The sequence below is a fragment of the Delphinus delphis genome, chromosome 17 (assembly GCF_949987515.2).
Source record: "Delphinus delphis chromosome 17, mDelDel1.2, whole genome shotgun sequence".
Lineage (NCBI taxonomy): Eukaryota > Metazoa > Chordata > Mammalia > Artiodactyla > Delphinidae > Delphinus > Delphinus delphis.
Genome location: NC_082699.1, coordinates 57,911,125 through 57,937,639, shown reverse-complemented (window position 1 = coordinate 57,937,639; position 26,515 = coordinate 57,911,125). Strand labels below are relative to the sequence as shown.

General features: G+C 36.5%; 1 protein-coding gene across 1 annotated transcript in view; it reads left to right on the top strand.

Annotated features, from left to right (window-relative positions):
- The window catches only part of TRPS1 (transcriptional repressor GATA binding 1), a 252,939-nt gene that overhangs the window by 151,722 nt on the left and 74,702 nt on the right, over window positions 1-26,515 (top strand). The gene's annotated exons all lie outside the window — the stretch shown is intronic.

Genomic DNA, 26,515 nt, shown 5'->3' with positions numbered 1-26,515 from the left:
GGTTGATCTGTGTTTACTAATGCTACACGCCAAACTAGTTACATTTAAAGTCATAGGAAAAAATAGTACTTTTGTTTTTGATTTATCTTTAATACGTTCACCTCCTTTTCTTGTTTTGAGGTTCTTCAGATGTTGATCTGTCCATTCCGTTTAATTTTTGATGGTATTTATTTTCAACCGATCTCTAGTATAAGTAGGGGGTAAGTGGCAGTTGTGAACTAATTGAGCTCTCACGGTTCTACAGTGAAAGTATTAAGGCTTGAGCCTTGCATTTTTGCAGACACTCTGGGGCTTAGATAACTTAGCAAAAGACCAAGCCAGCTCTCCATGCCAGCGGGAAGGAGCTGAAGGCTGGCCCTGTATGGGTCAGACTGTGGAAGGGGGTTATCAGACTGCAGAGTGGCATGTGACGGAGCCATTGAAAGAGAATAAATTAGAAAAATCACACGGGAAAATGGACTTTAGGTTTTAGAGTTCTAAACTCTGATAACAAAGCCCCAAAGGCAGAAATGATACCTCTGAAACGGAGGGAGAGTGAATTTTGGGAAGAGCAAGGGAGGTTCGGCCCCTGTGTTAGCAGGATTGACTTGTTTCAAAAAGAGGATCACCATGGGCGTGAGGGAAAGATTTGGGGTGATAAAAAGTGTTCTAAAACCAGACTGTGGTGATAAGGTTGCATAACTACAGAAGTGTTCTAAAACTCAGGTGTGGAAGAAAGACAATAGGCCTACGGAGGACATGTTTGTTGAAAAATATTTCACAGGGAATTTGTGTAAAAGGGTATGGATACAAGTGTTTTCATTTCCTGTATCTGGATCCACAATTAGATTATGGACACCTTAGAGATAGGAGCCAGGCCTTATTCATTTTTTTGTGTGTGGCATTCCCATTCCTCATAACAGCATTTGGGACAGAGTAGTTAGATACTTTGAGAGATGAAATAGTAATTAAAATTCTCATATATATTGGGATGTGTTTAATGCAATAGTAGACCAGCCTTATTAGGACATATATGTAAGATAAATCATGTATTGTATACATAGGTATACAATAACCTTACTTTTGTATGCATGTATTTATGGAATTTAACATATGCACACAAAATTCAGGGGAGCTAAATTTTGACCAAAATCTAAGGCTATGGTAATTAATGACAAATAAATAAAATTATTTATTTATTATATATATGTACACACACACACACATATACACACACACACACACACGTATATATGTATATATACACACACATAAGTTTTTGGTGGAGGCAGAGATAGAAAATATAGTATTCTCCAACCAAAAATATGATGGTGATTCATTGAACTTTTTCACCCATGAAAATAGCTTCTTTAGCTCAGGAAAAAAAAAAAAAGAAGTGATGCGTTTATCTTTCACATCCATATTGGAGGGATGGTCAGTATAGTTATTTCTGGGAACGGTCTTCTGAGAACAATGAGTTTCTTCCCTTCGTGATAGGCTCCATTTTAAATTATTTTAATTTGTATAAAATTCATGAAGAAACAGGGCCAAACTCTGAATTTATAGTCTGCAGATTTCCATTTTTAAAAACAAAGTAGTTCCTGAGGAATGCAGATTTCTTTTAAAAAGGCAACTAAAACCTCAAAAATTCTCTCCTTTTTGTCTTCTTATGCTTAAAAAAGTACATGAACATACTGTTTTTAAATTTAGGCTTTAAAAAAAATGTCCTCATGCTGAGTTCTTGTTTGCCAAGTTTCAGCTTGGAGAGAATTTTTATAGCTGTTATAAACCCCTGAAAATAGAAAGTTTTAAGTGGAAATCCTTACACACCCTTAGTAAGGGCTACAAATCTTGCCACCTTTTGAGAATGAAGGTAACTTTTCATTGTTTAAAGAAGGCAGCAGTGACTTATCATAGTTTTTCTAAGGACATAACTTTTGTTTAGCTGTACATTTGATATGTCAAGTTTTGCATGTGATAAAACATTTTTAAATTTTAAAATGCATTTGTCTTCAACCAAGTGTAGTTTATGTGTAGAAGCCTTTGTCTTATCCATCTTGTGAATGTCACATATAATTTAACTTGTTAATTAAATATATCTTGTGAGTTAACTGCTAAATGTGGTTTAGATTCACAGTGGAAGTTGGATTTGTTGTGGTCAAATTGATCATGGCTGAATATCTTTGAAAGTATAAAAGATCCCCTGTGAAAGTCTCTGTCCTCTCATTTTTATCATGTAAACCAAAAGGTCCCTTGTCCTTGGGGAAACCCAGAGTATGTCAGACCTTTTTTGTGTCCCAAACCTGTCGTGGGGATTTTAGGCCATTGGAACCCAAAGTCTCACTTCCAGAGTGATAGCATGTGGTACTTTACCGCAAATAGGGGTCAATTTTAGACTGGCAAACAGAAGGGAAAGAGTAACTAATTGAAACTTTGGGCACAAAGCACTTGCAGTGCTGGGAAGCAGAACACTTCTGTACCCAGGAGGGAGAGTTGGTCATTTTTGCATGAACCTAAACAAAATTGAAGACATACTGCCAAACAAAGACCAGTCAAATACATGCATACTATTTTGCTTATCTACCGAAAAGAAAGATTTCCAAGTAGCAATAAATATCTATTTTGAGCAAAACCTGATAGAGCAGAATGTTAGTCATGTAGAAAATTTATAGACCTCTGATAAGTTTTGTTGTAGCAGATAATTCAGATTGAAAGAGACAAAAGTCCTTGTTTTTCCTGGTACATGTCTGTGGCTTTTTTCCTCCACTGGAAAGACAATAATTTCAGATTTGGCAGGAGGTATGCTTTTGACATGCATAGCCTTTGGCACAAGTGCCCCTAAAAGAAGACCAAACAGGGGCTTCCCTGGTGGCGCAGTGGTTGAGAGTCCGCCTGCCGATGCAGGGGACACGGGTTCGTGCCCTGGTCCGGGAAGATCCCACATGCCACGGAGCGGCTGGGCCCGTGAGCCATGGCTGCTGAGCCTGCGCGTCTCAGGAGAGGCCACAACAGTGAGAGGCCCGCGTACCGCAAAAAAAAAAAAAAAAAAAGAAGACCATGAAGGACAAGTTTAAAGGAAAAAAAAAAAAGTAAAACAGACTACTCTAATATTTAGTCCTTGAAACAGGTACATGAATTAGTGATGCACTATTGCTTGACTACATCCTTAAAATCCTTTACATTTATTTCTTCAATTGAATGAAGCTTTCTAACATCTGTATCTGGAACTAATTCTGATAACCTTGACATTCAAAATGGAGATAAAGGATAGATAGCTTTCCTCAAAATGCTTCAATATGGCAGGGGGAATTATCTAATATTGATAAATAAAGCAATGTGACATCTGTGTTGAATTCCAAATCGACTTGTTGAACTGTGTAAGAGGTGAACGAAGGACTTATTTTCGAGATGTGAAATGCATTGGGAAAAGCCGAGGTCAAAGCCGAAACAGGACTCCCTGCAAAAGATTTTCAATCTTAATGAAAATCTCTTTCAAAAAGAAATTGACAGTTGAGGAGCAGTGTCACCGTCAGAAGTTTAACATTCTTTTTAGACCCTAAGAGACAAAGTCCCAGAGAACCGAGCTGTACTAATAGCTACTTTAAAATTTATGGCTTGGGAAGAACAGATTAATAGCTTTTGGAATAACGCCTGAATTATAGAGGGATGACCTGGGCTCTGGCGTGAGTGATCAATGAGTTCAGTGTCTGCAACTGCAGGATTTTAAGAACTCTTAAAGGTTCCTCGTTGGCCACTGAAAAATGCATCATAGACGATAAATTTGTTACAAGCCAAGTTTTGTATATGTGTTTATGTGGCTGTATAGGTCCAGTGTTTCTTTAAAGAGGAGACGCAAGGGGTAATGGCACATGGAGGGTGGTTTCCAGATCTGTATGAGGGGATGTGACTGAACTGGGCTTTGAAGGATGGGGAAGACTAAGATAAGTGAGATGTATAGTGTGGATACTGGAGAAAGATGCAATCTAGGAGATTGGATCTAGGAGATCTTTCACCTTAAGGAAATAGAGTTGAAGGCACAGAGGTAGAAACCTTGCATATCAAGCTAAATGAATTGAACTTTACTTATGGGAAAAGCCATTGATGTTTGCAGATGAGAGTAGTGTTTCATGCAGGTGAACCCTGCCACAGTATCAGGCGAAGGGAGTAGGACCCTGGAAACCCATTTGAATAGCAGGTATTACTGATAATGAAGCAAAAGCAAGGCAGTAGAATGGGGGCCATGGCATTGGAGAGAAAGGTAAGGATGCTTCATAGATGAGAGAATTCCCAGGACCCCAAGAGGCACTGTATATTGAGGAAGAGAGTGCTAGGAAGAAAAGATCCCTCAAGTTTAGTTCCACTCACTAGGGTATAAACAGCTTCCTTCTCTGTTTTCTGTAATTCACTTCCTTTGGAAATGGATCAACTTCCCAAGTGAAAATTCTATTTTGGTTACTTTCTTTCTTTCTTTTCTGTAAAAAGACAAGAACTTTAGCCTTGCAGGAACAATGTACTGCATTGTGGATGACAGAAAATTGACAATACTAACAAAAAATAGAATTGGGATTATTAGGTTTAATATTTGGCCTAAACAGATATGTTTCACCTGCTCTGTGCCACCAACATTGTAAGGTACTGTGGTATTTATCAAGCCCTTCCTCACACTGAACAGCAAATTCATTGATGACAGAGATCTGTCTCTGAATTCTTAACCTTAACCTCATGCCTGGAACCTAACAGACGCTCCATAAATGATAATCAAAAATAAGTGGAACCATATTATGATTTCCAGCATTGATTGGTTTGTCATAAGCCTTCTCATTGGAATGGGCCTTGTTCTGTTAGGAGCTGTTCTACTTTTTTTTTTTTTTTTTCGGTATGTGGGCCTCTCAGTGGTGTGGCCTCTCCTATTGCGGAGCACAGGCTCCGGACGCGCAGGCTCAGCGGCCATGGCTCACGGGCCCAGCCACTCCGCGGCACATGGGATCCTCCCGGACCGGAGCACGAACCCGTGTCCCCTACATCGGCAGGCGGACTCTCAACCACTGCGCCACCAGGGAAGCCCTCTACTTCTTTAAAGAGATGATGAGAATTTGGCTTTGGGGAAAACATCATGTAGATTCATTCAGCATTACTTTTCTTGGATGTTATCGTACTCAGAAACATTTATCACTACTCCTTAGCACACTAAGATTTTAACTCCGCATAAGGAGTCAATGAGAGGAATTTTAAGACATAAAGGAGAATAGTTAATGGGACAGTGTTTTTGTTTAGTTCAAGGGAAGGAAAGGCAGGCCCCAAATGCTGCACAAATGCTAAAATTCTAGAAAGGTCTAGGTTCAGAACCCATAGCAGAGTTATAAGGAAAGGTTTTCTAGCTTCTGTTTCTTATGCCATTCAACAAGATTGAAAAGGAAATGCAGCCAAATTTAATGGTCGTTACCTGATGAAAAACAGACATCCTTTGGGTTATCCTCATGCGGTACTGAGCAGGACTTAATGCAATTAGAAGACTCCACTGAGGCCAAGATGGTTGAGGAATCACAGAAAAACTATTGCATATGAAATATGGTCTCACCGCGTTAGGTAAGCCATGCGTTTTCAAAACAGTATTATAGGAAAAGTATTAGCGCAATTGACTACGTCGCGAAGAGCACATTAGATTCATCAGCTGAGTATAGCATTAAGTCAGTATTTTTCAGGCGGTTTGGAGAACTTTGCTTTTAATTAGCTCCTCAAAGAATGGAAGAATCCTGTAAGCTCTCTGAATATTCTACCCCTTCAATCTTTATTATGACATTGTTTTTCTCAAAAGAAAGTTCGTGCCATCTACGTTGATTCCTTTATATTTGTGATATGTGATACTTTTTGTTTTTAAAATGACAGATTCCTTGTACATCTTTATAGTAAACTTGGATTTAGTCCTTGTGTTGAACCATGCAGTAATTTTTGTATTAACTGAAATATGGGACCTATCTATGTAATTTAAATAAATATGGTAAGGTGGTCATTACTCTTCAAGGGAAGCTAACGTTTTGCTTTTTTATTTCAAGAAGGCAAGTTATTAGAATTTTTTTCCAAGGAAGAGAATACAAAAATTATTGTGATCAGAACTTGCTTTTGAGAAGCTAGACCAGCTCTTCCCTGTACACCAACAGTGGAATGGCAAGACACTTTAGTAACTTAAGCAGTCATTAGGATTCACAGCCTATGCAGAGGCTTCACCCTCGGGCCAGACCTATCGTAGTTGTAAGAAAATGATTTATGTGTTGTAATAAATGTTACTTCTCAATCTGTTTGCTTGTTCCATGGTTGAGGTCCCCAAAGAAAAGGTCTATCTCAAATTAGGACTGGCATGTATTATCTGTCAACTTTATATAGTACTGTAAAAGTCATTCAGCTGACAGTAATATTAGCAGAATGTTTTATAGGTTTTGTACTGTGTGAAGCTCTGTATGGGTGAGGAGAGGCGTTGGGTCTGTGGGGCTCTGCGGTCCGGGATAAAGTTGCGTGTAGATGAGTCGTTTCAATGCTTCTCTGTAAATGAACATCTGGCTCGCATATTGATTCCATGTGTGAAAATGAGATCAGCCCATATAATGACCAGAATCAATCAGACTTCAGCTGAGGAGTAACATACACTGGCCTTGATTTGTTAGACAACCCGACTTGGCAGCACCTTGCATAATTTGGCACCAATTGACAAAGATTAGGCTGTTTGGGGGCCTGGGTGGTTATTAATTTGAAACCCCCCTTAAATATTTTGCAGAGTAAAATCAGCTGTAACTTATTTGTCCCAACCTCCTCCTTTTCATACTAGCTCTAATTGTTTTAGACAAACAAGTGAGCTTGCGGCCTGTTCACTTTACACAGGAAGACATGAATTCTTTGATCCATACAATATTCTTTAGCTCAACCTTGGAGCTATTTACTGAAGAGATTTATTTGCAGACAGACGGTAGAACAGTTCTTTGTGAGTAGAAATGAGTACAGCTTCCATGGGTTTTCGGCCTCACGTTTCTGCTACTTACTGTAAGAGAGAAAACTAAGCCATCTTTATTTTTAATCTGAACCATTCTTTTCTTCATATTTATAAAAACTGAATTAGACTCTCCACCTTCCCATCTTCTCCTCACATTTTACGATTATTAGAGCAGAGATCGAACCCAGAGAATGAGTGGATACGATTTCATGTTTGCGCTTCGCACAATCACGAAGAAAAAAAATTGTAAGATTTAAAACAGGACAGATGTTGAGTGTAAACCTTTTACAGATAGATCTCACTCTTCTTTCTGGGTAAAAAGGAAACTACCTGTGCTGTACTAACAGTAGATATTTGAAGAAAAGAAATAGCTATAATGGTCCAAATGTAATTTAAAAAATTGATTGTTGCTGCCAGTTTTAAAGATACAGACTCATTTACTTTGAATTTAGGTCATCTTATTTAGGTAAGTATCTAAACCAATATTTAATTTTTCCTCCAATTAAATAAGAGTTATTTGAGCAAAGCCTCTCTAAATGCTTTATATATAATGGGCCAGACAATGTAATAGTAACAGTAACAAGACAGCTCCATAAATATGTCTTTTTATAATGCTGTAAGATATGAGCTCCATTAAGACTATTTGATTTCCACCTAGAGAAGTTTGATTCGTGAAATCAGTTCTAGGGATAACTCTCAATTCTTAATTATCTCTGACAATTTATTACTAAACTATATTCTCTTTTGTTATCTCAGAACCACATTTGCTGGGCCTCTTGTTAACCAGTATGTGAAAAGTCATCTCCCTCCTTTAATTTTTTTTCCATACAAATTTGTAAATTATAATTTAAAATGTGTTTCTTCAGAGAAAAGTCAGGATCTTCTGATTTTACCTCGTGGTCACTTAGGTTATCAACATCTTATATGGCATTCTTTCCTTTCCATTTTCTTTTGAATAATTTACCAATAACATTTTAGAAAGCTGTGAGTGGCATCATGTAAATCTTTGTAGTTGATTAATGAGATAAACCGCTCTCACTGAAAAACAAAAACTATTTTGACTCCTAAAAAATAATCACATGTTAATCAAACATTTTATTTTCTAAAATACATTTTAAGTTATGGATTAATGTTTATAGATTTTCAGATTTTCATTATAATTTTGAAATGTACTCCTTTCCACCTATGTAAAACTTTCCAAATAAAGAAATATAACTTTGAGAGGAAAGCATTTTCAGACACTTAAACACGCATTTTTTTTTTTTTCCAATCAGGAAGATTTTAAGTCTAAACAAGCATTCAGTTGGTAAGTCCTAGGTTTTCAAAAATCTTTCAGATTGCCTCCATAAGGGCTTAAGATTTAACTTTGCTAAACGAAAGTGCCTAAGTTTTTGACAAATGCTTTACAAAATCACTTTTTAAGAATAATGTCTAAAGACTTTGGAACCAAATGCATACCTCTGGTCAGTAGTTAGATTATTTATTTGTTAAAAGTAAAAGGATTAAGAGAAAGTTTTAAGAAAGAATGCTTGTATGTATAGGTAGAAATGGGCAGGCCAAAAGGCTTTATAATTTCAGACCATTAAATAACACAATCACACATAACTCTTATTATAGAAGATACCCTATCAAGACATCACATGCAATTGACATTTTAGAAAAAGGAGAAATGTGTGGTTGTCTCACACATTAAAACAATTTCAGCACACATGCATTTTCCTGTCTCTTACGACTAGCCGCAGGTAAGAATTCTTGCATACTAAAAATATTACCACCATGATTTCAAAGTGAGGCCAAGTCCTGTTAGGGGAATGTGTGATAATTTACCGTCCTGTCTACACTGTTAAGTGAAACCGTGTTAACAGCAGCCGTGCTGAAACATGGTTTTCGTTATGTTTCAGACATGGTGTGGACAGCTTTATATTTCAAGACACTTCTTTCTTGTCTTTTTGGTACATTGGTTCATTTGGCATAATTCTTTCACTGAAATCATCCATAAATACTAATTGACAATGACAATAACCTTCAGAGCATTCTACCAGATATCCTGAGAGGACTGTCTTTTATTTCACTTCTATTTACAGAGGCTTGTTGAACGTGGTAAGACCTATTTTTTGCCAGAATAATAGATGACATGGCTCTCAACTTGGATCTGATGGCATGTATCTTGTGCCTTGCAAAAATGTCAACCAAAGACCACCACAGGACTGCTGTATCTTTGAAGAATACACTATCCTATGGTCATTTGACAGTGAAAGATTTTCTTACATCTGAATGAGTTCTCATTTTTACTTTATTTGAATTTTCTTTTATTTGAGGTGTAACTTGACTATATATGAACTAGCCGTGAATGAATTCTTGAGGTAGGTGTTCATGCATTTCAAAAGCAACAGTCTTTGGGGGATTTCAGAAATAAATATGCCTAACAGATAATAATTTCATGGAAAATGACTCAGCGCTATCAGTATCACTCATAACCACATGGCCTGACCTATGCTAAGAAAATTATTTCCCTTAACAAGATTACTGAAGCTGCCTATTCTACCACTTTTTTTTTTTTTTTAACAAACGTATTTAAAGGTGGGGAAAGAACCAGCTCTCCAGTTGAGTGCTTTGGGTTTTTTGCATGAGAGCAGTGAATGACATGAATTAAAAGTTGTTTAAGTTCTAATGATGGAGGGGGTCTTGAATATGCTGAAGTCATCTGAACTTTGTTTTTTAGGCAGTACGAGTCATAGCTCCTGGCCTTGTTCTACCCGTGTATCATTCAGTAGTTTAAGAAAAAAAAAAGAATTGTGGACAATGGTTGTTTTTATGGTGGTCCCCCAAAATTCCAGTTTCTCAACCCATTATGCCTGATTCTCATTTCTTTTGTCCTAGGATATCTTGGGTCGCAACTCTTCTTCCCACAGAACAGGCTAAAAACAGACTGTGTATATATATATATATATATATATATATATATATATATATATATATATATACACACACACACACACACACATATATATATACATACATGTGTGTGTGTGTGTGTGTGTATATATATATATATATTTCTTTTTTTGATAGTCTAGGTAAGACCTAATAACTTTCTGAAGTAGGAGCATTGTGGTGGAATTGACCCACAGGATTTCGTGACCAATTGGCAATGAGAAGGGTTTGAGGGATGATAAAAAGGATGCAAGGAGGTCATCCTGCCTGAGATAGGAAACATGGGACCATAAGCAAGTTGTGACTTTACAAAGGCTCTTGGAAAAATATGTAAGTTATCGCCTATAATAATAAGTGTGCATAATTTTCATCCACTGTCATGATAATACCAAATAAAGGAAAACATGGTTTTCATTGCAGTAACAAGTTGGTGGTACAAATTATATTACCATGCTAAGAAAGGAATGTTTGTTCTTTTCTGTCAACCCAGAAATAACTCCAGAATCAATCAAGGTGACAAAATGCATAGTTTGTAGGTTTGCATCCTTGCTAATAAATGAATACATTTTGCCTCTTTCAAAGTTATTTTTAACCTCTTCATTTTGTCAATGTGAAGTATAATTTTTCTAGAGCTGAGGCAACTTCAAGAAGCCTGACCCAGCCATCTAATTTTTAAATAAAACTGAATTTTCATATATTTTAGTTTGGAGGCTATTAGGCTCTAAGATATCATATATATATGTATTTTTTTTTACCCTATATTTTGCTCTATTTCAGGGTATTAAATTTATTCCTTTGTGTTTATCAATTATTCCTAGTAATTTCAAAAGGGGCTTTTTCTTAAAATGTAGAAAATAAGAGAGCTTTATCCAAATCTATGATTAGATTTGAACTATTTCTTTTCACTGTTGTGTCTTTATTTATTTATTTATTTGATGATAGCTTTTTTGACAGCTAGCACTAAACTGTGGTTGAATTCTCTAGTAATTCACCTGCGTTTGTGTAGTATCTTAAGTGTCAATCTTAGAATATTTTACACACAAAAATATAGGTTTTAGCATTATGTTACAAATCAAGGAAGCTAGATTATTTCTGGTATTTACGTTGAAGACTTAATGAAAATAAATTATCTAAAAACAATCTTCACTATTAATAATGATGAATATGCATCATACTAATGAAATATTAAATAAATGAGATGCCATTTTAAAAATGTGTACATGTACATATATGTGCATTTATAAATATTCTAAGCATGATTAATTGACTTACTGTTTTTAACAGTTTCATTATATAATGATTCCTACACCACATTTTGTTGAACACCTTCTGTGGGCCAGACACAGTGTATTGTTTCTAGATATTTTATTTCAGCTCTGGATTTTGGTGTGAGCCTGGATACCATATAAGCTGGGGTATCAGAGAGCCTTTGGGTGCTTTGACGCCTCCAGCCTTGTAAATGTCCACATTTCTGTTCTGTGGCTTCTCTGTTCCTGTCCCTTGTGTTTTGCCTGGATCCTGCATCAAAGAGATAAGGGGGAGGGAGTCAATGGTTGGTAGTAATAAACCTTTCATTATTCTAGTTTTTGAAGTTAAGGCTGATTAGTGCCCAGGCCTCCAAGATGTTCTCATCAGCTTTCAGCTGCTGGATTCTATCGTCTGTGGACTTTCTCCAGTTTTGATCACTGTGCCTTAGAAGACTAAAACCATAACTCAGAGGAATGGTTGCGACTTAAATGATCTTACCCTGATCTTCTGACTGTACTTTGCTCTATCAAGGAAAAATGGTTTCAAATCTGCAGCATATCCTAAGGGGGTGACTTTATTCTTCTAGTTGATTCCATTCTTAACTCAGTTGTAATCCACATAGGAGAATTTATTTCCCATATAGTTTAAAGTATGTGTTGGCTCTGTAATGCCAGGAAGGTAGACTTGAAAACTTTGCTTGATAGTAAATCACTGAAAATTTTAGGGAAGGACAAGATTTTTGCATTTTAGGATTCTGCTGTCAGTGAGGAAGGTGTCCAGATATGAGGAGACCAGTTAGAAATCAATTGAGGACCTGAACTAAGGCAATAGAGTAAATTTAGAGAAGGGTGGTGTTTCAGAGAAATTTAAGAGATCAAGTTACCTAACGTTGCTAAAGATTAGATACATCCTAAGAGAAAAAGGGAAAATGCCTTCCTATTTTCCCTGACGGTGTGAAAAGTTGTACCATTTACAAAGATAGAGAACGGAGACGTATGGGTTCTTTTGTGTGTGTGGATGGGTGGGAGTCACATTGGTGATAATGATATTGTTCGTTTGTCTTTGAAATCCACGTGTTTGGGTCCACTCCTTAAAACTGTAAGCAGGTGAGAATGTGGCTCCAGTAGATATTTTTGTTTTGACTGTACAGACCTGGAAATCAGGGGTATTTAAGTATTAGTTGAAGTCATAGGCATAAATGAGATTTCTCAGGGTTCAGAGCTCCTACTGGAGTTTGTGGATACCTAGGTTACAGCAATAATACTATATTATCTTTTTCATTTGCATGTTAGTCTCCCCACTAGCTGGTAAACACCTTGAGGCCAGAATCATCTTTCTTCCTTTCAAAGTCTCTAACCCCCTAATATAGGACCTGGAACACAGGCAGTATTCAATTATGTGTTTAGTGAATGAATAAATAAACAAATATATGAGTAAACCCAGGAAGCACAAAGTGAGAAGGGACTCTGGTTTGGAATTGCAGTGCTAATTCTGAAGAGTAGTCTCACAACATTGATGACAACTAGAAGAGACTGGTGGGTATTGTTGCAGCCGAGTTAAGAATTCGGAGTTCCTGGTCATAAAGCTTCTTTAACTCCTGCACCCCTGACTCCATGAGAGAGAGCAATGGAAGAAATTACCCCATAACTAGTTCTGTACACACATTAGGAGGATGTTTGGTTTCATATGCTTGAAATTTGGGTTTCTCTGTCACCGTCAAGAACACATGCCATGACTGGACTATATTGGCATTAAAACCCAGTTCATCATGTGTTTATATTCAATTTACCTGAATACTGACGACCTCTTCTATGTTTTTCCACACATCAAATGATCAACTGGCAGGAATGTTTTTAAAAAATACTGTTTCTACATCTGAAGAAATTATTTGAAGGTACACACGTTTAGCATGAAGATTCTTGCAGAATTCAGTGAGGTTGTATTAATAATAGCACGCCGAGCATCTAGTTAGTTGCTGTTGCAATAGTGGAAGTTGATCACTGAGACAAATCTGATTAGACAAAATCCTGCCCTGACTGTTCTGCAATGACAGAAGGATGGCAGTGAACTTGTTTAAGTAACTTAAGAAAGATATCCAGCATTTTCTCAAAGCCCTTCATGTCATACCAGTGTCACAAACAACTTCACATGATATACCAGCTTCCTGTGTTCTGCCCAGTTGTGTGCAGATATCTTTATACTGTCTAATCAGTTATGCTGCTCAGGCACAGAAAACAAACTCAATAATTTATCTTAATCTGTGTTCATTAAAATTTTTTTAACCTACAAGAACACTGAAGCAGTATTTCTTCTGCCCCCAGGAAATGGTATGGAAACACTTCAGACAGACCGACTCCATTACTAAAGAAAACTGTGTGTTTCAAGAGACACCCCTAACTTATGGTTTTGATTAAGGATTCTTCTTACATTCTCATTACTTTTAACTTTTTTTGGTTTTTGTTTAGAAGTAAAGCCTGATCTATAAAAGATCTCAATTTGAAAATCTTAGATTTTTAAAAACTAGAAAACTTTGCCTACAACAGCTAAAGTGAATGTCCTCTGGAGGGTAGAAGGCACAGAAGCAAAAAAAAAAAAAAAGGAAGGAAAAAGAAACCTGGTATTAAAACACAATAAAGCTATTGGCTGGCCCCAGTCAGTCTTATTTTTGTGTATCATTATGAAAACAACCAAAAATTGTTTTGCTTTCCAAAGAAGCAGGGCATATTGATTCATCGATAATACATACATATCATTAACATAGCACCTTCCACTTGCTGAAAATTTTTGCTCAATAATCTTCATTATAAAGAAGCAAGAAGAATTTTATTGGTAGATAAATTGTAGTAAATTTGAGTCAATTGCCCTTTGCTATCTATCAACATAATTTCAGAGTTTAGGAAATAACCAAGAAGTGTATCATCTCTGAACTTACATAATCCTTGTGTCAAAGTAGCTCTTCATCCATTCCTTAATTTATTCTTCTATTAAATAAAAGTGGGAATAATAATAATTATATCACGGGTTCTGCTTGAGACATAAGAATATTGTTAAATGCCAAAAATATTCTGTAGTTTCTGAGAACTTTTATCTTTTTTGGATATAAAGGTACTTCATTTTTCAAAAAACTTTATTATAGTAATGAGTAGGCTAAAAGGATGAGCAAACATTTCTAGTTTATGAAATTTATTCTGAGGTCTACCATACTTGCCAGGTGGTAACTGCTTGTGATAGAAACAGTTTGCTTTATTACAACTTCAGTAAACAACCAGGACTGCCTCATTTCTGTATGGGGTTATATGTACTTTCTTTTAGTGACAAGAAGTGTATTGTGATGAATCATAGTTCCATCAACCCTGGCATTTCCTCAAAGAACTACATGGCATGAAGTTCCTTTTGTGTTTTCAAGCAAGATTTGATTTTCTTTACTTTGTGTAACATGAACCTTTTGTTTCAAATACATTAAACTCCACACTACAGGATTCAAATATATATTCATGCCTTCTAGTACATGTTTTTCTGGCTTACCAAGTCCTACATAAGTGAATTCTCCAAATTCTGAAATTATTCTCCAAGCTTAAAAGTGAAAAAAAAAACCCAACACTTTTGGGGTGAAGTATTACTAAGGTATTTGGTAAACTACCTAGTTGAAGTCAGTGAATCAACTGCAATTTCTTTTGTGGCTTCATTGATTCTTAGTATCATAAGGTAGCAAGCAGTGCTCATTGCTCTTCTTACTTTGCACCTGTTTTCTATGTTTTTTTGCTTTTGTTTGTCTTTTAATTCAACATATGTCTAGTATTTCTGCCTTGCTAGTGATGTTAGATGACCTTCCCTACCCGTCACCTCTGCTTTCTCTTTTGATGTGTCCAATCTGCTGAGGACTTCAAAACCGTAATGAGAAAAGAGAATCTGATGAAGGACACGACCCAGTCAATTTTATTCTTAATAAAGCCATGATCTTCACATTTCCTTCCATCTGTTTTGACTGGGAAGCTTTTATTATCTTTTGGACATTTATCTTATTTGGAGAGAAGAATTTATTTTCATCCTTGATTTTGAACTTCAAGATTATTCCTACGGTGAATAGGGCTAGAGAACCAATATAACTTTTAATCTTGGGATCGATTGTCTTCTCAAACAGTAGGACTTCACTTTCAAAAGAGCAAAGAAACCTCAGGTGAAGCACATTCACTTACTAATTTTCATAATAATCTGCCAACCTTTGTCTGTAGTTCTTAAACACTGGTTTCAAATATCTTAGTATAACATAGACTCGGGGTGGAAGCATGCCTAGGGTCATGAATTCTTAATTCCGCTGTTAGATACTTAACAAAACTCATTTGTTACTAATCTGACACTGTTCTAGGAAGGCACTGGGGATACAGTGAATAAAAAAATCCTAACTTTTATGGAGCTCTTTTATCTGCGGAGACATCACCAATAATATAAGGTCTCCTTCTTTGAATGCTTTTGTTCCTGCTCAGATTAAGATCATAAAGCTAACTGAAAAAGACCAAACAATAGTAAATGCTATTCTTGGTGAAGTCTTTTCTCCTCTCTTATCTGTACTCTAGGAACATTTGTATCTCTCTTAATGCCCTTGGCAAACTCTTATATTTATTGTAAATAAAATTTTATAAATCTTCCACTTCCTAGATTCTAAACTCCTTGTAGGCAAGGTCCATCTCTTAAATATCCCCGTATTTCCTATAGGGTTTTTATATGGAATAAGCTCAGATATTGATTGAGTTCATCCAGGCTCGTAGTTCCTTGACATCATCGAGAATGTCTTCTTTTTTTTTTTTTTTTGGTGCCTATGGCATCTATAAACATTCAATAAACATTGATTTAATATGTATTCAGGTAATATTTTAATATCACAAGAATGCACCTTGTTGGCATATGCCCACCATCAAAGCCTAAGCTTACAGTAGATGCCTTTCACAAAGGCTTATTCATGTAACATAATTTTAAACTCTGATATTTTTGTGTCATATATGTTGTCAAGAATTGAGCAAGCAGGTGGTTTGTCTTTGAACCTGAGCAACATGAAATGGGAGAATTATTGCTCAGGCCACATGATTATTCCCCAAACAGAACTGGTAGAATTATCCCTTACCCTTTAACCACTTTTTCTATCTTGCTTTTGTATAATTTCCTCTGATTTTCAGAGGACTAAGAACTTGCGGACCCTGGAGCCTACGATCTCTAGACTTGATGTAAGCTGCAAATAGCATTACTGAGGAAAGGAGGGAATGAACGTTTTCTGTGGCACAAACAAACACTGAATTATATTAGTACTGTGTTCACTTAGAGAAATATTCCATGAGCAATGTGAAGATAATATTTGATGCCTATATTTTTTACCTTCATTTTCTAATGTTCTATCATCGGTTTTTTTTCTCCTTGCTTTGGACCCATGAAAACACTACTTGAGATAAAAGGTATTTTTGAGATTGATATTTGGTGATTTAGCATCAGAATTTTAAGCAGCAGTTGGGGTGAGAGGTGTGTAATAAGTGTAAAAATACATTTTTATACACACATAAAATATTTTTAAAAGTGTGATCTAAAATTGAGAAACAAATGTAGGAAACTCTATGGAGAGCAGTATGGAGGTTCCTTAAAAAACTAAAAATAGAATTACCATATGACCCAGCAATCCCACTATCGGGCATATACCCAGAGAAAACCATAATTCAAAAAGACACATGTACCCTCATGTTCCTTGCTGCGCTATTTACAATAGCCAAGACATGGAAGCAACCTAAATGCCCATCGACAGACAAATGGATAAAGAAGATGTGGTACATATATACAATGGAATATTACTCAGCCATAAAAAGGAACGAAATTGGGTTATTTGTAGAGACGTGAATGGACCTAGAGACTGTCATACAGAGTGAAATAAGTCAGAAAGAGAAAAACAAATATTGTACATTAATGCATATATGTGGAATCTAGAAAAATGGTGCAGATAAACCGGTTTGCAGGGCAGAAATAGAGACACAGATGTAGAGAACAAATGTATGGACACGAAGCGGGGAAAGCAGGGTGGGGGTGGGGGTGGGGGTGGGATGAATTGGGAGATTGGGATTGACATGCACACACTAATATGTATAGAATAGATAACTAATAAGAACCTGCTGTATAAAAAATAAAATAAAATTTTAAAAAATGTTGGAAGCTGCTGTTATAATAAATATTTATTGAAACTTCGTATATGTGGTGCTGGTCAGGTTGAAAATTCATACTTCAGTGGGTTTGTTGTTCTTGACCAGCACCACATATGAAGTTGGCATCATCCTTTCTTCACAATATTGAGAAATTCACCCTACCTCATGTTTTTTATAAGACTTGCCTAGAAAAATTGCTGACAGCAAAGTTTAATTTACTAGATGTTCTTCTCCCCTGGTTATTTTGTAGTAAGTGATGACCATTATATTTCAGGCTGAAAAAGCCAAGTACTTGCATACTTTTTATGCAGACAAACTTATAGGATATTAATCACATTTAAAGTCTTTATCATCGGGCTTCCCTGGTGGCGCAGTGGTTGAGAGTCCGCCTGCCGATGCAGGGGACGCGGGTTCGTGCCCCAGTCCGGGAAGATCCCAGACGCCGCGGAGCGGCTGGGCCCGTGAGCCATGGCCGCTGAGCCTGCACGTCTGGAGCCTGTGCTCTGTAACGGGAGAGGCCACAACAGTGAGAGGCCCACGTACCGCAAAAAAAAAAAAAAAAAAAAAAAAAAGTCTTTATCGTCTTTCAGCCTAAAATGATTTATATTTCTGTCTTTTAATATTAATGTTGATATCAGTGTAGCAAAATAGTTACCCCTTTGGAAAGGAAAGAAATCCAGACATAGGCTGTGCTTTTTATATTTAACAATTGCTTGTTATATTTAAAGACTTTATTACTTATTGTCATAATACAAGAACTGGAAAATGCTCTTATTTCCAAGGTGATCCATTGCTTGAAAAGAGCTTGGACTTTGGAGATTAAAGAGGTAGATTAAAATTGTGATCTGCTAATTGGTACCTGACTCTTGTTGAGAGTTCCTTAGACTTTCTAAGTTGCAATTTTATTTTCCACCTCGTGGAAAATTTGTGCATAATTATTGTAAGGTTTTTCAGATGCAGGTTTTGTCATGTTGTAGTTGCTCAAGAGATATAGCTATTAATTTATTATATGAGCCATGGGAGACAGTGGGAGGAGTTGATAAGCTGGCGGTGGTGGAAGAAGACTCTATGATGTTGCATCATTGACTTTACTATAAAGTGAACATTGGAAATAATCATCCAAGAAAGGAACTAAGGGGCTCCAAATACTCCCTTTTTGAAAATACCCCAAAATTCAAGAAACACCATGCTCAATTCAACTTAGAATTTGGACTCTCTATAGAGTTTTGTTTGAACAGTATGATTAGCTCAGTATAATCCATTACTTGGGGTTAACATGGTCCTCTGGTTTTCCTGTAGCCCTTTCATAGATTTTTATTTCATGTTGCACAGGTGATGGCGAAACATGTTTAGTAGCTGGGAAAGTAAACCAATACTATTTTGCGTAAGCAGTCACCCTCTCTGTAAAGAAATTGTTTCCATTCTTCAAATGGAAAACATTCCAATTTCAAATTCTTTAGGAATAGGAAAAAGTTTCAATAAAATCCCATTCAATAAGTGGTTAATTAGACCTATGTCATTTTTTATCCTCCAATTTCCACCATAATTTAGCTTTTGTTTTTCTGACATAATATCTCTTAGACTATAGTACAGGTTTCATCACAGAAGTACATAACAGCATGTTTCCTTGGGAGCAATTGAACAACAGAATAAAACAGTACTTACTGTTTTTTGAAAGTTGTGTCAGATTGTCATGGTAATACAGAGTTGCATTATGTTGTCATAGCAACCAGAATTATAAAATGGATTTAAAGAGGATGAAGAGATACCCTTCGGTGTGGTGACTCGTTTAACTTTAAAGATTTCATTCCTTCTCTACTTCTGTTTATTTCATTTTGCTTGTTTTTTGTAAAATGTGGAAGGGGAAGCATGGCTAGAGGGAATAATGGGAACCCACCCATACTTCTTCCCAAATGAAGAGTTGCAGCATAAAGGTTTAAGTCATCACATTCTCTTTGAGCCAGGTAGAATTCAGGAACACGGAATCAGATAAACTGCTGTGTCAAGCCATCCCAACCCTGAGCAGGCAGAAGTCTCACTCCAATTGGAGTTGAAAAGGTATTTCATTTTTTTTTTTTATGATTATTCATCGCTTTTCTCTCAAGTAAAAACATCCCAATCTTCCTCTGAACAAAAAGCAATATTGAGCATTGGGAGCTGATTCATCAACTGTATCAGGCTTTGGGGAAGACTGTTTCTTCTCTGTTATTAGAATAGTTTCAGGCATTAGACTTCTTCAGGAGGTTAAACTTTGACCCTTGAGGTGAAAAACTAATTTCAATGCTAAACCATTTCCATTCTTACACAGTGGGGACCAAAAAAAAAAAAAAAAAAAGAGCCTTACAAGGCAGTTGAGATATTTGTTGCTGGAAAACAAGCAAAGACAGATTCCACAAATAGTAGCGACTGGAAAAAATTAAATGTGTTAAATGTAAAACTTTGCTAAAACTCAGCCGTTGTAAGTGTGTCTTCTTTTAACTCAGCCCTTACCCTCTTGGCATAAGCAATTTGCTCTCATTCTCTTTGTTGCTGCATTGCCTCCTCTCAACTTGGTATTTAACAAACTCTGCAAGTTGCAGCAAGTTTTAGGCATTAATAGTGGCCAGGTAGCATAATACTATTTTTAATGGATGTCTGTTTTCTATTCTTTAACGTGCTTTCTTTGGAAAGAGGCCCACGAAACAAAGTATTAAGAAAACACACTGTTGCCCTGGAATGTGTGTATTAGCTGCAGATTATTTCCTATTAGCAGATTAGCTGCAAGACTATTGGCTCAGAAAGGTCTTTGAGAGTATTTTGTTTTGTAACTGATTCAAGCCATGGGAGAGAATTGCCACCATGATTGGAAAGAAGAATTAGCTACTGTTGCCATGGACACTGGAGTTCACAGTCCCATTGTTAAATCTAGTGCTTGAGAATAAGATGCCCCAGCATGAGTTCAAGCTTTGTTAATGAAATGATCGAATATATTTTTTCGGCACTGTGACAGAATCTTGTGAAAGATATGTGAAATACATTTTGGCTACAGAAATATTTAATTTCCTTTACAAATCAGTGTTTTCCACTAAAATAAAATAATTCTGTGCTATAGCGCTCCATGTCAACAAATACCTGCATCTTAATCTTTAATTACCTTTGTAGTACATAACCATTTAGAGCATGTCTTTGAAAATTAGATTTTGTTTAAATATATAAAAATTACATTAATATTCAAATGTTTGAGTAATTAGAAGATCCGTACCAGTATGCTTTCTAACAGTATAAATAGATGATAGTATTATATGTGAGGTCTGTCTTTTAAAAATGTCATTATAGAATCATGAAATTCAAAGCTGCCCAGTATGTTTTAAAGGTGGGCTGTAGACCATGTGACATACGGTAGATTTTAATTTTTAAAACTGGAAAGAATTTATGAAAGTTAAAGACTAGTGGCTTATTATGGTGATGTGGGGGAAACCTGTGAAGTTCAAAGAGAAAGTGACAAAATGTTATCAGTCCCAGACTTCTGCTAATGGTCCAGTCAACAGATACTTAGTGTAGGCGAGAAGCCAACCATCATATTCTACACTTCAAAGAGAGCTTGTGGTCTTAATCAGACTTTCTTTTTTTATATCTTACCGGTCCTATCCATCAAAACCACTTTTGTTCCATTTTCGTCCCTTCACAATACTGATTTGTTCATTTACTTTTCAGAGAGATACAGATTCAAATCATGTTTCTGCCACTTACTCATCATGTGACTTTGGACCAATTAATTGTCTAAGACTCAGTTTCCTCACCTATAAAATAGAATGATGAGAGCACCCACCCCATGGTTTCATGGATTGAATTAAATAAAAATGATAAATTTAGTGATGCATGGCATTCAGTAAATACAATTATTTCCCAAAAAATTCAGTCGCTCCTGTTTCTCACGAAATGCTTAGATATTCTAGCAATGAAACTAGGCCTATTGCTGCTAACTTATCTGCCTCTCCAACTAACTCGTGGAAAATGGATCTAGCTGTTGTCCCAATTACCCCTAAATATATTTTATGAACATTCTCACCTTTGAGTCTTTGCTTAAGCAAGGTCCCTTTTCAAGAGCACCCTTGCCCTTTCTTTTCTACCTAAAGTCAATATTTTCTTTAAGATCCACAGTCTCTGAAGTATTTCCCACTAATCCAGTCTCCTTCCCCTCAATTTTTTGATTCTCGGTTTTTTTGAAATTTTTAAATATGTATATATTAGAAGCCAAGGGAGAGCTGGTTTGAAGTTAAAAGACTCTTAACCCTTTATAATCATCAGGCCCTCCTTGAGGTATTTCATTTATTAAAGAAACTTTACACACAAAAAAGTATATCCCACGGATATTAACTTTCTACAAATTTCATTTATTCTAAAAATTTGAGTTAACTATTTTGTGTTTGGCTTTATTCTTTGCTGCCAAACCTGTCATAAGTTGGGTTAACTTGTCCTCTCGTTATTGATCATTAGACAGTGACTCTAATGGCCTCGTTGCTGCCAGATTCTCGTCAGCTGGGAAGGCAGCATTGTCAACTGTTCCATGATTCCTTTCTGTTGGCACTGTGAGGGGAGAGACTACAGCCAAGCCAAAGCTAAAGGACAAAAACAAACCAATAGTACTTCAAAATGAATTGAGTAACAATATAATGAGTTACGGGAGTGTTCATACTCTCCTTCCAGTGGCATATCTTAGAATCTAAATTGCATGTAAATAACTCCTTTATTTGGAGATAAAATCTGGCAAATTCAGCTACCTGTGACATTATGAAAAAGACACAAAGGTCTCATCAAAGAAGATAGTGAGTAACAAAGCTGCACCGGAAGTTCAGATGCTACTTCGTTTATCTTCCGGTTAGCGCTTACGAAGAAAAGTGTTACTAAACAAAAAACGGCATCCTGAATAATATGTTGAAGAATATTTCTGAAAAATTAAAGTGGAGAATATATGTTCCAGTATTTTGTTATTTCTTTATGCCATGTTTAGATAATGGTGGAATTAGATTGTGAGTACAAAGGATCCCGCCAGGTTTGTACTCAGAGAGCTGTAGTCTATCCTCGATTTAATCTGGATAGAGGAGCAATTGCTTTCCAGTTTACAAAATAATAAACCAACACCCAAAATGCTGGAAGAATATTTTTTCGTCCTTGATAGCAACTTAAAGGAAAGATTTGTGAGAAGATAATCACGGTTTCAAATTCCATGAGATTAATTCTGTGGTCTGGGACAATGGAATTATGTGGGCAGATCAACCTGTGACTGTTCGCAACAGCAGTAAAAGACAAACACAAGTTTTAAAAGCAGAAAGGTAGTCCATTGACTCAAGAAGGATACAAAATAAAAGACTGAAATATATTAATTTCCGTACTAAATGTACAGCTTCTAGGAGAAATATGAATTTATACTCTGGAATTCCAAATTGTTACAATCCTGTTCATTAGCTCTATTAGGAAAAGAGTTAGTTTTACATGTATAAACATGCATTACATGCCCGTGCATGTATATAGTAGGTTTTATATGGATTTTAGGGTGTGGCATGTAATTGAAAGATTTTGAATAAATGCAATGGCATAATTAACTAAACCTCTTTAACCTCATAATAAAGATATTTTAAATTATCCTCACCTTAAGGAAAAATTGTGAGGCAAAGAGTTATTTTACAGACTTACTACTTGCTTATTATAATTTCTGGATTTTATGAGAATTGAGACATTTAAGAATTCCCTATAAAACTTGGTGTTGCCCCAGTAAAATGCCCTTGTTTTAGTAAGATAAAAATTTGTTTGACAGAACCTCCGTATGTGCCTTGCACTGATATCTATATAAAAATACAAGTGTAAAAACAAAAGGGAATGAAGTGTAGAGATAGCCATCAGCCAAATTCCACAGACATTATTTCATCCTTTTTTCTTCTACACTTACATTTAGGTAAAAAAGGGAAATTAGAGGATCAGTAACTTTTCCCTAGCGGAGGATGGAGGGACACAAAGCAATACAATGCATCTTTACATATATAGCATAGGAAATGGCTTTTTTTAAAAATTAAGTTTAAGATGGATCAAGAAACATTAGTTTCTTATAAGGAATTAATATGAGAAAATAAGAAATATGCTGCTAGAGATATAAAAGAATGGTAAAATATCATACACTTGTTCTTTGAATTTTTTTTTTTTTTTTTTTTTTTTTGCGGTATGCGGGCCTCTCACTGCTGTGGCCTCTCCCGTTGCGGAGCACAGACTCCGGACCCGCAGGCTTAGCAGCCATGGCTCACAGGCCCAGCCACTCCGCGGCATGTGGGATCCTTCCGGACCAGGGCATGAACCTGTGTCCCCTGCATTGGCAGGCGGACTCTCAACCACTGCGCCACCAGGGAAGCCCTCTTTGAATGTTTTTAAAAAACAATGTGAATGTTTCAGAAAGTTGTAACTTTAAAGAAGCTCTTTCAAAAAACCTAATTCATACTAACAGGGATTCTAAGAAAAGTATATTTCTGATAACGTTTAGTGTCCTCTTCAAAATGTCATAGACAAATTCTTCCTGCTTAAAGCCACACTTTGCTTTGAAATCAGAACATAACGTGTCCTCAGAGCGTCATAATTCATGATCTTTTGATAACAAGTCAATGAAAACAAAATGTACACTCTTTAAGCAATGTTTAAAAATCTAACTCTCTATTAGTAAACCAAGAAATACGTAATTGTTGAACCGAATTGTGTCAGACAGTGGTAGGCTGTAGACTTTTTTAATTAGGAAAGATTGAATGCTACAGGAATAATTCTGCATCTTTTCTAAAAAGCAGAATAGGGAAAAGGCTTAACTTGTTTTTCCTTAAAGCCTTGTTGCTTTTTAAGACTAGGATTCAACCAGAGTTTTAGTTTTGGTTTTGTACGATGGGAGAAACTGGGCAATGTGGCCACACAAAAATGAAATAGGAAAGTACATCCACACGTGCTGCAATGAGAAGTGCTAGCATTTTAATAGCATCCCGCATATCTCAAATGAAAATGTATACACCATGTAATTCACTTGAGACTAGATATGTACCCAAGTTTAGACAGAATGGGAGCAGGATATGGAGGATACAAAGGCCAAACTAAGTCACATAGATTGTTTTTCTGTAGGCGAAGGGTGTTATTATGATGAGGTGAGAGTGAAAATCATCAGAGTTGTACTTTTAGAAGACAGAAATGTTGTCATGATTAAAAGAAAGTAGAAGTATGACTTCCCTGGTGGCGCAGTGGTTAAGAATCTGCCCGCCAATGCAGGGGACACGGGTTCTGAGCCCTGGTCCGGGAAGATCCCACATGCCGTGGAGAAACTAAGCCCATGCGCCACAACTACTGAAGCCTGCTTGCCTAGAGCCCGTGCTCTGCAACAAGAGAAGCCACCGCAATGAGAAGCCCGCGCACCGCAACGAAGAGTAGCCCTCACTCACCGCAACTAGAGAAAGCCCGTGCGCAGCAACAAAGACCCAATGCAGCCATAAATAAATAAATAAATTTTTAAAAAAAAGTAGAAGTAGTTGTGACCTACCAAAAAGAATATGTAGTTATTCTTATGAGAACATTTTTCAAGTATTGAAACATACATACCCTAACCTCAATTGTAATAAGCCTCAGTGACTTATGAGCTGATTATTTTAATTCTGAATTATCCAGTCTCTATCATTAAATAGCTTGCTTTCTACCTTTGGGTATGAATTCTCCAAAGGCATCTTGAATGAGAAGGAAAATTTTAGTCTCTGAAAGATTCAAGAGAGGCTCTTTTAAAAAATGGCAGTTACTCGTTGGCTGCCTTACTTATGCTAAAACTAAATCTAATTGATGGGTCACCATGACCCTTCCCCAACACATACACAATGACAATAAAAAAAGAAAAATAACAATTCTTTTAATTGAGAAAAACATGCTTTTTAATCCTCTGTATGAATGGCCCTGAGTGAGTTACTTTAGCTTTGTGCCTTGTTCCTAGCACTGGAAGCGGGAAAGAGGCTAGCTATTGGTTACATTTGACTTTTAGATATGGCTTTAGATTCTCTGCTCACACGTCTGCTATTACTATTTTTATATATATATATATATATATATATATATATATGTATATATATATACACATATATATACACACACACATATATCATTTTTTCATTTGTTTCAATTTTACTTCTTCATTTAAATATTGAACCATGGCAGCTGTTACAACTTTTATTAGTTTTTCTGAGAAAAAAATGTCATTAATTGATAATCACTTGGCCAGTCACAGCTAAGGAAGGGTATCATGTCATAGACTATGAGGTTTATGTGGGAATTGCTGCTGGGAACATAGTAAGCCATACCTTAGTGTGTCCTGAAAGGGCTAAAGTATATCCTTTGCTACTAATATTACCAGGAACTGAAATGAGGCATTAGGAATAGTCTCCTTTATTGTGTATGTCATTTTTACCACTTCATATTTTTTGAGCAGATTTATGATGGTGAACCAGGTTTTCTCAATGTATGAGTAATTAGGAAGTTGTGGAAACTGAGAACAGTAGCACACATTTTCATTAATACTGAAACTGAGATGTGCAATTTGCAAATTTCACTTTACACAGACAGGTTTATTCTTTACTGGATTTATCCTAAAGAATTTTCAGACTCTTTTTTTTTTTTTTTTTTTTTCCGGTACACAGGCCCCTCACCGCTGTGGCCCCTCCCGCCACAGAGCACTGGCTCCGGACGCGCAGGCCCAGCGGCCATGGCTGACGGGCCCAGCCGCTCCGCGGCATGCGGTATCTTCCCGGACCAGGGCACGAACCCGCGTCCCCCGCATCGGCAGGCGGACTCTCAACCACTGTGCCTCCAGGGAAGCCCCTCAGACTCATTTTTTAGCAAGTCATTCATGTCAAATCCATGGCTGTACTTGGGTTATAAAGATTTCTGCATATGTGGTAGGGCAATATTTCTCAATCTTTTTAGTCCATGCCCTTTTTTGATGAATATGGAAACTGCCACCTGCTCCATCAGTTGACTGTCCATCCATGTTCCAATCGAGAACCGCTATTTCTGATGTTTAATAAATATCAGAAAACACAATTCAGTACGAATTTTGAAAAAAATAATCCATCTTTCTTGACTTCAGGTTTAACAATAACATCTTCCAATCTGTTACCTTTGTTTAATGCAGGATAGAGATAGTGTGTTTCCTTTATAG